This window comes from Falco peregrinus, chromosome 8 (assembly GCF_023634155.1).
Source record: "Falco peregrinus isolate bFalPer1 chromosome 8, bFalPer1.pri, whole genome shotgun sequence".
Taxonomy (NCBI): domain Eukaryota; kingdom Metazoa; phylum Chordata; class Aves; order Falconiformes; family Falconidae; genus Falco; species Falco peregrinus.
In genome coordinates, this window is record NC_073728.1 from 17,671,965 (window position 1) to 17,684,806 (window position 12,842).

Below are 12,842 nucleotides of genomic sequence, written 5' to 3' on the forward strand. Positions count from 1 at the left end.
TTCCAGAGAAGAACATCAAATTAAGTACCACAGGTTTACCCTATATGCATCATGGCATATTTGAATGATAACATTCAAATTATAAAAACTGATACTGTAAAAGTGTTTGTACTTACATTTGTACTGATTTTAATGTTTGTCATATATATAATGTTTTCTAAGTACACTTACAAAAATTGATGCTTTTTAGTGTAATGATTGTATTTAAGATACAGTTTTGTATAGTTTTACAAAACAGAACTTACTAGCAATGCTTACTGTTTTGCACTGCTCACAGGCAGGCTGACAAAGCCAAAGATTTGGGAGTCTTACCAGCCATTTCTTTAAATTTAGGAAGTTTAACAGAGTTTAAAAAAAACAGAGACCCTTGACCACCAGAAACTGAAGGGGGGCAAGAAAAGGAAGAGGGACGTTGTTTCAGCTAGGGTTTTTTTCTGTTGTTGTTGTTTGTTTCTTGGTGGTTTTTGTTTGTTTGTGGTTGGGATTTTTTTTTGTGTTTTGAAAGCTGTTGCTTCCAGGACGTAGCTGTGGTGCTTCTGGCAGGGCAAGTCCCAGAGGAATGGGAAAATGCTGAGGCAACGGCGATCGGCCACCTCTGGGTTAGCCCAGGGAAAATAAACACGCTGTGCTGCCGGAGGAGGCTACTTCCAACAACTGCCGGTTTCGCCCTCTCTCGCTGAGAGACTCCCGGGGCCCCGCAGCGCGGCGAGGCCGGGGTAGCGGCCGGGCCCCCCGCCATCGCCCCGGGCTGGCCCCTCAGCGGCGGGCGGGCGCTGCGGCAGCACCTCGGCGACGGAGCGAGCGAGTCGAGGGCAGCGCTCACAACTTCAGGCGGTTCAGCCCTCACACAGACGCTGCGCTCGAACGCCCGGGAGCCGGCGGCGGGGCCCCGGCCCGCAGCGCTGTCACAGGCCGCCCCTCAGGGCAGGCGCGGCGACGACGCTTCCCCTCAGCCGGGTAAGAGACGCGGCCACAGGTGCAGCGGCTCCTCCCGCGCCCGGCGCGAGCGCGCGGGCTCCGCCCCCGCGGGCGACCCCCCAGCCCGCACGCGCCCCACCTGAGCCCGCCGAGGCGAGGCGGGGCGGTGCGGTGCGGTGGTGGCGGGGAGGGCCACCGGGGCCGGGCGGACGCATGCGTCGGGACGGCGGCAGCGGGCGAGCCGCCGGGGTCCGGGAGTCGCGACGCGCTCGCCTCGGTCCCGCCGGAGCGGGGCTGCCGCGCCCGCCCGCGCCGCTTCCCTCCTTCCATCTCGCCGGTGGCTGAGGTAAGGGGCGGGAGGTGTCCCGGGGCTCGGCAGGTGCCAGCGGGGACCTTGCTCAATGTCACGGCGCGGCGGGTGGGCGCGGAGGAGCTGGGGCGAGCGCTCTGCGCCGGGGGTGCCCAGCCCGGCCACGGGGCACGGCCGTAGCCCGCGGTCAGAGCCCGCCCGGGCCGCGCGCGCCGCCGGGCAAACTTCGCCGGCGGGAAGCGGCGCCGCAGGTAGCGGCCGGAGCGGCGGGGAGCGGCGGCGCGGCGGGCCCCGGGGCTTTATCGGCGCCTCTCGCAGCGGCAATTGTTTCCAGAAAAGATAAGGCGCCTCTAAATAGGTCAGGGTCTTCAGCAGTGCATGAGATTTGCGTAACAGTTCTCCTTACCTTGGAAAGGTGCGGGGCTTCTTTTCCTGGGTTTCGAGGCTACATGGAGCTGTTCTTAGTGCATACCCAGCGACTTTTTTTTTTTTTTTTTTCTTAAGAAAAAGTTGCATGAGAATAACTTGGCTTTCTCGTTGCATAAATCACGACGACTTTGGGAAAGTAAATTTCTTCAGCAAAGGAGGCATTAACCCACATGGAGGAGTCATCCTTGATGAGCTAATTACCCATGATAAGCATAAGTGCTTGGCATAGCAAGCTTCATAATCATAAACCTGTGGAGGGTGGTGGCATGCTCAAAATGTTAAACTTTAAGTCCTGGTGACAGTATGTTTCAAAGCATATAAAGGAGAGGTGGGTGCAAGGTTGTCTGTGAGTACAGATGTGAAATTTTCTTGTTTCAGAGGAATTGTCAGACTGATCATGCACATGTGAATGCTCATGTTTGTTTTCTGTTGATTTTTGATTCTAAAACGAACTAGAGAACTCTCCATGGGTTTTAAAACTTCTGGATGCTAGGTCTTTATTGTTAAGCTTGAATAGAAAAGTCTGTAAATGGAAAAGTTGGAGAAGTATGGCACTGTGAGCACTCAGAAGTTTAAATAAATCTTCAAAGCGAACACTCAACTGCAGCTAATTACTGCTTACAGGAGAAGGGAGATTATAGTTTTATTTCCCATCCTCTTTGCTGCTACTTCAGTGATGTCTTTTACAAAGTATAAAAACAAGGTGAAAAACAAGTCCTTTTTTATTGTCTGGAACCTGTAAGTTTTCTTATCTGAATGAAACGCAATATGATGTGGTAGCATAAAAACCTGAAGCTGATGGGGATGCGTCTGTGTGATTGCAATAGATGTAGATGAAGCATTATTGCTGGTCCAGAATGAGAGGTAATGGTAGGGCACTGGTGAGACACCTAGGCTGGTGGACGCAGGGAGGATGTACTCTTTGAAGCTTCTGCCTCTCGTGGCAGCACTGTGCTCAACCAGTGGACACAGCTGCCCCATGCCCTGTTACTTCAGTTCTGAAAAGGGGAAAAAGGTGTCTCTTTGCACAGTCCAGAGCTGACACTAGATGGATTTGAGTGGGTTATGCTGCTTCTCCTTTTCCAAATAAGCAATCTTGCTATTCCTTCCAACTCACCAGGTCAGTGGACTGCTTACAGGGAGGGACGAGGGTTTTCTTCTTTCTTCTTTTTTGGTCGCTAAGGTGTTTCTCCATGGCTGCAAACTTTTTTCCTGGTGTTTGTTCTCACCACATGAATTTTCTGTACTTCAAACCTTTTCCAGTGAGCCTGGATTGATGTGACTGTGTGAACCCTGAAGGCAGAAGAGAAATTGGGACTTGCAGATTTGGTCATGTTACTAGCTTCTTTTTCTGTTGTTTGATTAAATAATCTTTGAGGTAGTAAGAAATTAGAAAGGAAACAGTCCTTACATGATATCTTCAATAAGTTACCAAGTTCCCGTGTCTTTTCCCCAATTAATAATACAATAGATGCTTGGTTAAACTTAAAATTATTAAGACAAACTAGCTGGTATGAAGAGATTGTACTGTCTTGCCTCTTTCCACACTAGCTGGAGCTGTCCATCACCCCTGTGCTTTGTCCGCACTGCGCACTTTCTCACCAGGGATGAATGTATTCACATCAGCATCAATCTCTCTTAACCAACTGTTCTCAGCTGTCTGCATCTTTTTTTCCTTCCTACTTGAGTGCAGTTGCTCAGGGATAAGGTGGTATAAAAGCAAGAAAAAGCCCTGTGGAAGATAATCTTTTGGGGGAGTGTAGGCTTGTTAGTTAATTAGCCCCAAGATTTCTGACAGCAATGAGGATTACTGTATAAACCATGACATGCTTAACCATCATTGCAGTCTTTGCTCTTCAAGTTATCTCAAGGGACTGTGGTTTGAGAATATTTGCTTTAAGACTTTAAGAGTTTATGAAATGAGGCATTAATATTATTTTTAAAATGAACATATGGTACAGCTGTGGTAGTCTCCAGTCCTGAAACATTCATCAGGCTGTGGTGGGATGTAACAGAGTACAGAACTGGAGTGCAAGGTTCTGTCTAGTGTAGTGAAATACATTGCAAAACTTAGGTCATCTGTAGTTAATGGGAAGAAAAGATGACTTTGCAGCCTGCATAGCTTGTTTTCTGAAATTCTGCTATCATTTTGTTGTGTACTTTAAAACCATTGAAATTCCTTGAATGTCAGCTTGTAGCAGAAAAATATCTTGGTCCTGTAACTTTCTAGTTTCACTTAGAAAATTGTAGTATGCAGTATACGTCATCCATCAAGATATAAGCATGAATATCTTAACTGATGTGATCCTGTGTTACCTCTGATGCAGCGAAGGTAGAGGCACATGTTAAATGCTATAATATCCAATATCCTAGTTAACAAAGGGGGAATTTATTCAAATCTGTAGACTGCATTTGCGTCTTTTAGCCTCAGGCCGACGAATGCACAGAGAGTTGAGGGAATTACAGTAACTTCACTCTCCTGTGTGATCATAATATCCCTCTAGCTGGATAGGTTGGTAGATTTTCACCAGATGCTCTGCTTGCTTAACTTTACAGATGCAGTTCAAATGTTGGTTGAAGAGCTATTTTCTATTGTTATTTTGCCCACAAGTGTGAAACGTATGGGTTCTTTTCAAAAGTAAAATTATTTTACTGTAGCTTCACAGAGTATGCAAAATCTTACCATAGGAAGTTTATGGTTTTCATTATTTAACAAATGACAATGTTTTTTGAAACAAAACATCTAAAATATTTTGCAAATTTGTCTTAAGGATTTTTTAATTTTTTTTTTCACAAAATTGATCTGTTTTCTGATTTTTATGTAATTCACAGAGCAAACTGGGGAATTGTGACAAAAATTGTATCTGCACATTGCAGTCATTTGACGCCATTCTGTGTTGTTGAAGTGCTGTAAAACACTAACTAGTATTCTAAAATAGTTACATTCAGTGGAAGCATATATTATTAAGTAAGCATTGCTTAATTTATGACACCAGTATTATGTTGGTAAAATTAACAAAATACTTGGTATTTTGTTTTGGTATACTGTGACTTTTAACAGCGGGAGGTCAGGGTCTTACTTTGTTTGCCAAAAACACAGTCTTGTTTTCTTATGTCCTGCAATACATCACATTTCATGATGTTGAGCTAATATTTCCGAGAGTGATGAATCATATCCATTAACTTTCACAATTTTTTTGTGTTTCTTTTCTGGTTGAGTGTTCTCATCAGATCATCTGCAATAATTCTTTTGAATTTTCCAAAATGTAAAGCATAGAGCCTTAACACTTATGTTGTACATTTTGCATGCGACTGTGATTTTTCTTATGTATTAGCTAATGCTGACATTGCTTTCTATAAACATATTAATTGACATGTTAAAAATTAATTAGAGAACCTGAGCTGCCAAGGCGTGTAAAAATAGAAGCCTTGTAAACCAATCTAAGTATATCAGTGCAGTTCCAGTCCTTCACTTATCAATATTGCTACCTTCCCAATTTGCTGCTGTTGAACTGCCAGATGGATCTTGTAATGACAGGTGGTGCTAATACACATCTAGGCATGTTAGAACTGTGCTGTTTTACATTATTGATGATTATTTGGATATGAACAAGAGAGGCTGTTATGAAAACATTGCTAAGACTTCATTCCTCAGTGAAATTATCCAGTAAGTCTTTGTTGACATCAACCTTTTTTGGTGTTAAACATTTATAATAAGGAATTTAAGGCAGGGGGGTTAACTGGACATGAGAAGCTTTAGACACCTAAAGTTCTTTTCACCTTGCTTTATATACCTAAACTCTTCGATTACATAGCCTTCTCTGTTTGTGTTTCATATGTTTTAAAATGTCGAGTCTGCCTTGAACACAGAGACTGCACAAATAGGTTTTGGTTTACAAATAGGTGAAATGCACTTTCTTCTGTGGCAGAATGCAGGATCTGCGTAATTATGCATCGCAGTTTGCATTTTTCAAAACCTTTCCCTGGTGATTTTGCTGTGTGACAGGATGGTGGGTTATGGCATTGCTAAAATGCTATGATTCTGGAATATGCTGGACAATGTTTCATTACTCTGAGCTTTCTATTTACAAATTGTTTGGTGCAGACATGCCAGTGCTGAAAGTATGGAGGACTTGGGGCACACCTGCAACAAAGTCATTCTGCGTGTGAAGTAGGGTGGTCCTGTCTCCTACAGCTCACTGAATCTTTCCAAGAGATGTCTCACAAAGTTCAAAGCCAGTCCACTGTGTGATAGTATGACGATGTTCACCCCCTTACTTGCATCTGTATGGCAGGGAAGGCAATCCTTCGAAGGCTAAGGTAAGTCTTGCGCATAAAGGAAGACTATATAACTGCTTACTACAGGCAATAAAGAACAATTCTGTACCTACCTGAAATGATAGGGTTAAGGTCAGGAAAGCAAAGTAAAATTAACTGAGGTAAAGTTTCAATTACATTGTGACATTAAAACATACTTTATGTGCTGTGGTATTTTTATGGTCTGTGAGTTTTTGAGGGCATTCTGGGAACCAAAATGCTGCCATTCTACAACTACTGTCTTCTCACGCTGAGTCGTTCATAACCAATTTACTTGATGGTGGCTGTTGTAGTGCTGATTCGCAGCAGAGGATGCCACCTACTGAATCTTTAACACTACTCAGCATTACTAAACTTGAAAGTTCTAATGAGTTTATAGCATAAGTTGTTATGGCTGTAGGCTATGTTGTTCTCTCTATATATACTTGTGCAGGTACCAGGAAGTTAAACATATGGTGGGAGATTTTGTGTAACAGCTAGTGCTGTTGAGTTTTAATTTGACACTTCTCAGTACATCCCATTTAAATACAGTAGACTATCAGGTCTCCTTAGCCTGATTACAATTTGATACAATTTCAAAGATTAATTAGTTTAAGGGTCAGTGATGTGACAGGCAGAGTTAGTACAGTATGCTTCAAAATGGCAAGAGAGGCAAAAACCCTATAGTGTGATTTTTATGGAACTTGGGTTTATTTGCATCTATCATAAATTTGAGCTTTAAAAGTAAGCTTGTTTTCCTAAGCCAGGGAGTAATATTTTTGAGCATAGAGACTCTTTGGGTATGATAGTAAGTAAACACTCTCAAAGTTCTTACTCTGCCCTATGCAGTGAGACTTCCAAAGAAGTTAGAGGAACCTGCTAATGGGATTTTATAATGGAAATGCTAATATAAGTTAGCAGAGGAGTACCTAGTCTCTATCTTTGCATGACTGCATATGACAAAAAAAAAAAATTGCATAATCTTCCTTCCTTTAGCCACCTGCTAATAATTGCATGGTGAATCTTTGAATTGGAATTGCAAATGTAAGTGCCTAGATGCACTTAACTTTTCATTTAAAATGAGATTATTTAACACATATTACTAATTAAGAACCCCCCTTATAAGTCAGCATCAGGGCTTTACAGAAAAAGATTCTGCCATTTTCTATTTCTGCAGTCTGTTATCTGCAATGCAGGTGCAGTCTATGCCAAACAGATGCATATTTGTTAGATTTTTGGGGCCGGTACATAGTCAATACCATGTTTGATGCTTAACTTTGACCCTTATTCATCAGAGAAACAAGAATACCCATATTATAGACATTGAACAGCATTAAGACAACTTAAAAGCTGCAAAGTTAACTATTTGAAAATCAAGTAATGCCACAAAGTGTAGTCTATACAATCTTAACTGAGCCTGTTGGTGTGTATAATCATGATTCTGTGTTGGTTTTTTTTTCCCTTCTGTGGGACTCTCACCAGGCTTTGTGCACAGGATAGGTAATGCTTGCTTATGACTCTTCCTGGAGTTCTTGTGCGTGGCTTATCACTTGAATGTTAGTCTGAGAATGTGGGCTTTTTCACTGGTGTTCAACCTATAGTAGCTGTGTGCTTCACAAACAGTAAAAAAAAACAACAAAAGCCCCCCTCCCCCCCCAAACCCCCAAATTAATCTTTGCAACACTTCCATGACATAAATGAATGGCCTTCTCCTGACATAGCAGGGGTGCTTCATCACAAAGAGAGGTCTTCAGCAGTGTTAGATGCTCAGTTTGAGTCACGGGGACTGGTACATTAACACTTGGAATGATATAGTGCATGTTCACAGCAAAGCTTCTGTTGCCTTGAGTTGACAGCATGAGCATTCTGCAGTTCTCTAAACTAGAGCTTGCAGTTAGCAAGTTAGGCTCCCAGAAAAGGCATGTGCAATCAGTGATTGTGGAACCATTGATTTAACAACTTGCCTAGCATTACTAGAGGCTCTGTGGTAACAGATTCTGCACTGCAGCACTCAAGTGCCTTAACCTTGAAAGAATCTTCTTTTCTTGCAGTATCCTTCTTTTCTTCCAACTTCTACAGCAAATGAGGTAGGTTGTTGGTTTTTTTTTTTTTCAGGGGGTAGCTGTTCTTATGGCTTACATTGATTTGACTCATGTCCAGTCTCTGAGGAGAGGGAAAACATGATCTTGTAATTTAAAGAGCCTACTAACTATTTTTAAAAAAAGCAAGTTATACAATTTGTAAATTCTGTCCTAAGGAATGATGGTAAATCTTGAATTGTTCACAGCTGCTTTTCAAATGTTTAGATTCAGAGACCGGCTTCTGGATCTTATGGAATGATTAAGAAGTGAACTTCATACTATTGTGTGATACACCAGAAGGCTGCACTGCCAGTCAGTGAGACCTGGACAGGCTGAAGACTTGGGCAAAGGGGAACCTAACGAAGTTCAACAAAGGCAAGTGTAAGGTTCTCCACCTAGGGAGGAGCAACCTCATACACCAGTATGGGCTAGGGGTTGACTTGCTGAAAGGCAGTTTTTCAGAGAAGGACCTGGGAGTTCTGGTGGGCAGCAAGTTGCCTATGAGCCAGCAGTGTGCCCTGGCGGCCAAGAAGGCCAATGGGATCCTGGGCTGCATTAGGAGAAGCGTGGCCAGCAGGGCGAGGGAGGTGATCCCCTCTGCTCTGATCTGGTGAGGCTGCATCTGGAGTATTGTGTCTAGTTCTGGGCTCCCCAGTTCAAGAGAGGTGGGGAACTACTGGAAAGGGTCCAGTGGAGGGCTACGCAGATGATGAGGGGACTGGAGCATCTCCCTCACGAGGACAGGCTGAGAGAGCTGGGCCTGTTTAGCCTGGAGAAAAGAAGACCGAGAGGGGATCATATCAATGTCTACAAATATCTTAAGGTTGAGTGTCAAGAGGATGGGGCCAGGCTCGTTGCAGTGGTGCCCAGCGACAGGACAAGGGACAACGGGCACAAACTGCAACACAGGAACTTCCATCTGAACATGAGGAAGCAATTCTTTTCTTTGAGGGTGACAGAGCACCAGAACAGACTGCCCAGAGAGTCTGTGGAGTCTCCTTCTCTGCAGACATTCAAAACCCACCTGGGCACAATTCTGTGCAGCCTCCTCTAGGTGAACCTGCTTTAGCAGGGGGTTGGACTAGATGCTCTCCAGAGGTCCCTTCCAGCCCTGACCTTTCTGTGTTTCTACAGGGAATAGCATTAGAGGCTTGATACGCATTGTATGAGTTTCACTGGTATTTGCTCAGATATCGTCAGATCACACTCTGGAGAACTTCAGCACATTCTTTTAGACGGGTGACATCGGAAGCAGCAGAACCTTGTTACAGTTTTGGGCAACCAAAATGGAGTTATGGCACTCCTAGTCCCATAGGTAATATGAAGTATATGAAGTACTCTAACATATGGGTAGGCATGTTTGGTGCTGTTGCCTTATTCTATGTAGTATTAAACTGCTCCAAATTAATATCTGTTGTCTGCAAATGTATAAAATACATTTTGAAGATGGAAATTGCTCTTCTCAGATGTATCTGAGACTGCTGTAGCTTTACTGATCTAGATTTGAGTAAGATATAAATCCACTGTACTGGGAACCTCTTCTTTATTACAGGCAGGTAACACATGCTGTGGAGCAAGTGGTATTCCTGAAAGGCTAGACAAGAGCTGCCTACACTGTGGCAATTCCTTTCACTTTAAAACAGATTTGTGAAAACATTTCAAGTTCGATTATGAGGTCTTTTCTCAGCATGTGGGTTAGGCTCACCAACTTAAGAAAGCTACAAAAATATCTTAAGAAACCATAGAATAGAGCTTTTCAAACTTCATCAAGCATCAAAGAAAGTTGCGTTGATGGTCAGTAATAACAAAAGTTGACAGAAATAATGTTAAAATTTGATTATATTGTCAACTTCTTAATTTGGTTATTTTGTAAACTGTGTTGCAGTGCCATATGTTAACTCTGTAAATTTGATGAGCCTCAATTGTCCCCTTCATAATTACAATTTATCATGTAACTCAGGATGGGGAGGAGAAAGTGAGAGGCAGACAGAACAGGAATACTATACTACTTGTTTTTAACTCTTTCAGTGAATTTGCGTTAGCTAATATTTCTACATACAATTTTTTGGCAGCTTGTTGTTGCAGTTTTTAAACTGGAAAAACTTCTACCCTTGAAGGAACCCCATGGACATCTTTTATTTGTAGCTTTCTGATGCTTTTCATCTTGCTTTTTTAACTGTAAATTAGAATCTTGATCAAGTTTTTGTATCATAGTTTTGTAAGAAAGGATTTAAATTTTCTTCTCCATCCGTAAAGTGGACGTCTAGATCTTGAACAAAGATAGGAAAACGTCCTCCTCTTTCAGAGGAAAACATTTATGCTAATCTGATTTGGTGAATGTTTTTTTTTTTTTTAAAAAAGGCATACGCTGGCATTAAACCCTGATGACATGACACAGAAGGGCTGCAAGGAGCCTGTGGCCAACAGGAGTATGTGTGGCTTGTAATCTCTACATGCAACATTGTGGCTGCTTCCTGCCTCATGTGCTGTGCACAGTTATCAGAGGGTTATTTTACCATGTGGTTGTGATAATTATGGGAAATGTCATGGGGAGTTAGGAGTCAACAGCATGTTTTGTGTTGAGGGTCTTGGCAGACTTGCTTTTGTATACTGCTGCCATATAAATGTGTTTGTAATATTAACATGGTATTTTTTATGAAGTGGCTCTTGCTTCTATAGAACTGGAGATCACATTTATGTGACACTGTGTCAAAGTTTAGGATGTTTCTGGTTATTTTTTTGACTACATTCCTGTCATTTATTGTTCTGTTGCTGTGCTGCTGCTTCTATCTTATGAGAACCCTCAGCTTCCTTTCATGTCAATGACTTGTTGCAAAAACCATATATATTTTAAAATTACTTGAGGTTGAATTAGCCGGCTTTGGGCCATGGAAATATTTTGTGTTGTTTGAAAGGATATTTCATCTCTCATTTCTGAATGGGCTGGTTCTCTAAGACTGACATGAGTGTATTTTTTAAGCATTGTCGGAATCTCTAGAATGCTTGTTACTAGAATTTGTATTTTGTGTTTTTTCAAAAAGCAGAATTTAATTAACTTTTAGAAATATTTGGCAGTACTTTGAGTTAGTAGGATAGTGTGAAGATGAAAAACTTCCTTGAGATTGCTTGGGATCCTTTAGGTTTGAAGATTGAAGAGAGTGAGCTGTGGCTTCCTGGGCTGACTGCAGGCAGCCCTGCCTGGCCCCTGCCGCTCCTCCACACCTGCCTTTCTTTTTGTCCCCTCAGGCAGCTTAATGCCTTGGTCTCTGGCCTTTCCTTCAGTAGTTGTATTTCTTGACTCTTCTGATTTCTTGACCCCTGCATTGGTTTGGTGAGCTTGGTATTTGACCTAGTTGTGTATCTGATCTACGTCCCCCTTCCTGATTGCAGTGTAGCTTTACAAATTGCAAGAGTGACCAGTGACTCGCTGGGATACTTGGGATGTCCAAGTAAAATGTGAATCTTCATGTGGATGCTGCCCCATTTTTAATATAAATGTTTTTGAGCCCCTTTTTCAGTCAGTCAAGGCTGAAATAAAAGTATTTTTTTTAAATTTTACATATCTTCCCCCCCCGCCCCCCCTTCAGTAGAAAAAAAGATGAATGCTCTTTATTTTTAAAGCTTAGTTGTCAAGCCTGTGTATGCATTCAGAGTAGAAAAACATGTGTTCTTCCCTGTTTTAGGGTAGTTGGTAGGAAACCGAAGTTACAGAAATAAGGCTACCATATAAGCACTTGACTTTTCCTTGAAGTTATATATTATTGAGACTGATGTATATAGTTAATAATCAGTCTGAGACTAATTTTCTTGAATTTGATGAATTGTTTTAGTAGCTACAATTATTGGGTCACTACAAAGGTGAAGAAGGAATAAGAATAAAACATGTCAATATTTCTATAAAAATCCTTTAGAGAAAAAGCTCTTGGAATTAGAGGATCATCCTCATGCTGTATTTTTACATGGCCTTGGCATAACAGGTTTCTCACCTACTAACAAATGCTGTAGGTGTCACAGTAATATTATTCATACTTAAAAGCCCTCTCGGGTTGTGAGAGTTATATATATTTCAGTTAACGTGTCTGTGTCAGATTTACCTCAGACCCTTCAAAGAAGATCTTTTACGACATAATTGCATCGACTGAGAAATCTGGTATCAGGAAATAGATTGGTTTTCTCAAGTGAGCTATACCTTATTGGCAAAGGAATTCTGTAAATAGCCTGAAGTGCTCACACTTAAGTCTAACTGCTAGATTTAGGTGTGTTTGATTAATGTTTTACCTTAGTGCATGTAGAGATTTCTTGGGTTGTGAATTTCTGTCTTCAGAAGCATGGGAGTTTGCTCTAACTGGGAAAAAAGATGACTGAATTCAGAGACAGTATAACAAGACTGGACTGCAACACATGTGCAAGGCAGAGTTAAATCTGTTAGTAAAAAGAAAAAAAGGTGACTCAAGGTTTCACGGGTCTTCTGTGCTAGGAAAACAAATATTCATGTCTTTCAGGTAGTAATGCCCACCTCAGGAGAAAATACTTATCTGCTTGAAATTTCTTTTAATATTTGACAATATTTGATACAAAATATGGCCAATTTTAGAGCTGTCTGATATGCAATAATGCAAAATTATATGCTTAGCTGACCCTTTAATTAGCTCTCATTCTGTCTCACATGATTTATAACTCCATGACTCCTATGTAAAAATGATATATGACTTAATGAAGTGGAAAGCTAGAATGGGTTCACACCCCTAGTTGTTTAATGTTTTCCCCTAGCTAAGTGACTGGTGTGCTGGCGGAGAAGCAAGCAGCCA

At 41.9% G+C, this 12,842-nt stretch overlaps 1 protein-coding gene across 2 annotated transcripts in view; it reads left to right on the forward strand.

Moving 5' to 3' along the window:
• The first annotated feature begins 680 nt into the window (after nt 1-680).
• ZNF385B (zinc finger protein 385B) overlaps nt 681-12,842 on the forward strand; it is a 168,241-nt gene continuing 156,079 nt past the window's right edge. The window contains exon 1 of one of the 2 annotated variants that reach the window (XM_055812344.1): nt 681-957. The gene's annotated coding sequence lies outside the window, so the exon portion shown is untranslated. Of the gene's footprint in view, nt 958-1,027; nt 1,265-12,842 lie in introns of those variants that run through there. The other variant, XM_055812343.1, reaches the window with a different exon arrangement.